Below are 3170 nucleotides of genomic sequence, written 5' to 3'. Positions count from 1 at the left end.
TTGGGTTTTCTTATTTTTGGGGTTATGGATGTTGGGTTTTTGTTGTTACACAAGAAAGGACACTACTACCATTATCTAGCTGAATTCAAAATAGGAAATGAGAGAAAAGAAGCCACCAATCAGTCCTTGAAAGCTTACCAGGTAGAAATATCAGTTTAAAATTTGATGTATTATAAATTTTAACTATTGAAGGGTTCAATAGTGTAACTGAAAGATAAGGAAATGTTTAAATTTATCAGTGATCTACTTAACAAAGAGGATTTCATTTTCCAAAGGGTACATCATGTGGTGAAGTTGATTGTTATGGTGGCTTTCTGAGAATTTGGACTGAAATCGTAGATGTAAGGAATTGTCTATTTCTCCACTAAGCTCAGTTTGTTTTGGGGATTTCCAGTGGAAGGCATGATTTAGGTCCTAGAAATTTCTTTTCTTAGATTGCTTATTGATGGGTAGTCATTAATTTCTCTGCCAAGGAAACTTTGGCTGAAGTTCAAAATTTTCACCATATTTTATTTATGCCAGAGACTGTGAATTGCATACTAACTATTGGAGAATCCTCAGGAATTTCTATGCAACATGTGAAAATTGATAAGTGGGATTTTGTTCCCCTTCTTAAACAAGTTGATATATGGGGTAAGAAGCATGTGACAATACTCTTTTAATTCACTTGATGCACCATAATTAGAAGAATTCCCATCACTAGAAGAGTTTGAATTGCATGCTCACTATTGGAGACCTTTTTATTGATTGGGTCTTGGGGAGATTCTATGAAACATGTGAAAATTGATAGGTGGGATTTTGTTACCTTCTAAAGAAAATTTATATCTGGGTAAGAAGTGTGTGATAATGGTATTTTATTTATCTTGAAGCTCTATTAGTCCTCCGTGAATGGTGGTAGTTGGAATGTAGTGGTTTTCATTGGTTTTGATTATGCCTTTGTTAGATATTTAAAGAGTGAAACTAACACAATGGTTCTTCTTGAATATTATATTATACCCAGGTAAATCTAATGGTTAATGGGTTGGCTCTCTATTATTTCTTCTAATGATTTCTTGGGTTGACTAATCTGGCTTAGATGGTGTTGCAATGTATTTCTAGTTTTCTGATTTTTGAATTTCCTTTTTCACTATTCCTTGAGGGTTATATGAAGTAGAAAATAAAGTCACTCTCATAGGTTTCCTTAAAGGTGCATACATAGAACTTAGAAGATAGCCTATAGACTCAATGAAAGTCAATCTTGTTGTCCTTCCTGAGAAGTCTTTTAGCAAGTTAGCAAGATTTAGCTCATTTAACTGCACTTTTTGTTTTAAATGGTCCATATGTTTTGATTTTCCTGACTGCAAGCATGTAGGAGACAACCTTAAATTGTGCTAGTTGGTAATGAAGCTTATCCTAGATTTCATCAAGGATTCATATCACTTTAGTGATGAATTTTAAACACATGTAATACAGTTTTTGCTTTAGGGGTCTTCTGTAAAATTTAACTTGCTTCTCCTAGAGTCTTACCTTTCATGCTTGGCCTCGTAAAGTTAACTTCTATTACTAGAACTGTCCACTGATTTGAATTAAATTTGGATATGTTACAGAGAATTCTTGGATAAGGTATGGTGGTAGTTATTGGTTGCTTTTATTACAAGTGCCTAAAAAGTATCAGGTAAATTAATATGGTAAGTTTGTTGCTTTGTAGTTATATATAATGACAGTTGTATAATTTTTTTCCTTATTGTGAAGGTGTGGCATGGAATACAGGGTTCTTGAACGTGCATATTATTTACATGGATTCTTCAGTTCACATGGTTGAGGAAGGTTCCAATGCATATTTATATTCAGCACTGGACCTGAGTGAGTCTGAAGTAGGATTCTGTGAAAGTCCCCATGTGTTTTCTATTTTGGCCTCTCTTCTAGATAGAGTTGTACAAAGAAATGAAAAGTTACTGGAGGCTACTGAGAAGCAAGAAAAAATAACAGTTTTTCATGGCCTCCGAGCACCCAACTTAAGCATTCGAAGTTACATTGATAGAATTTTCAAGTACTCAAACTACAACCCATCATGATTTACTCTTTCTTATGTGTACATTGATAGATTCATCCATCAACAACTAGAGGTTCCTATCACCTCCTTGAATGTTCACCTTCTTTTGGTCACAAGTGTAATGGTTGCAACAAAGTTTGTTGATGATGCGTAAGTGTGGGTTTCAACTCAATGTTGTTTGGGATGTCATCACAAATAATTTATTGCCTTTTGTTGCATTGAATGCTTACAATTATTTCAACTTTTTAACATTTACTTTGTAGAATCTTATATCTTATTTACATTTCATTTCCTTTTACTGTTTAATTTATCAATGTATGTAATTTACTCAATTTGCCACCCTTCAACGAAAGTGAAAAAAATGATCTTTGTTTTGAAATAAATTATCTATTCTATTTTGTTCTTGCTGCTTCTTGATATTCTTTTTGTATGTTGAACCTGTAGATTCTTTAACAATGCTTATTATGCAAAAGTTGTGGGTGTAAGCACATTGGAAATGAATAAATTGGAACTTCAATTTTTATTTAATATGAACTTCAAATTGCAAGTAACAGACAATACATTTGAAAGCTATTGCTTGAAGTTAGAAAAAGAAGTTGGTGTTGGTGGTGGCTACCAAATTGAGCTACCTCTCCAATTTGTTTTTGGTTGAAATGGCTTAAATAATAAAGAGGAAACATAAGGACAATCGACGGTGTCAAGGTTCACCTATGGTGCTATGTAGGTAACAACTTCCTTGTAGTCATGAATATCATTGTTGGTTGAGGAGAAGCTGCCCTTGAGGAACTATTTTGATAACTTTATAAAAGGCTTCAAATTTCAATTTAATCTATTAGTTTATTTATAATTTAACTACTTTACTGTGTTTGTTGCTCGTATGTGTGCATCAATATGTTGGGTGGAAACTACTGTAGCTATCCTTGCTAAGAATTCTTTTGTTTCCTTATTATAATATTGATGGTCCTTTCGATTAAAGTACTTGGGTCCAAATATTTTGGCCAGAGTAGTCATTTATTAAAATTTACAATGCATTACTGCAGACAACTTCAAGTACTGTAGAGTCAGATTTAGCGCCAACTCATCCAATCATGCTTGGATTTGCCTTGAACTTCTCTATTTTCTGCTATGAAATACTAAA

General features: G+C 33.3%; 1 pseudogene; it reads left to right on the top strand.

Moving 5' to 3' along the window:
* Positions 1–1754: 1754 nt before the first annotated feature.
* LOC149262416 (cyclin-P3-1-like) lies at positions 1755–2684 on the top strand (annotated as a pseudogene).
* The last annotated feature ends 486 nt before the right edge of the window (positions 2685–3170 follow it).

The sequence above is a fragment of the Pinus tabuliformis genome, chromosome 6, assembly GCF_031772625.1.
Source record: "Pinus tabuliformis cultivar Carrire ecotype Pingquan chromosome 6, CPIR1, whole genome shotgun sequence".
In the NCBI taxonomy this organism is placed as follows: domain Eukaryota; kingdom Viridiplantae; phylum Streptophyta; class Pinopsida; order Pinales; family Pinaceae; genus Pinus; species Pinus tabuliformis.
Note: the sequence above shows the minus strand (reverse complement) of the source record. Positions and strands in the feature narration are given on the sequence as shown.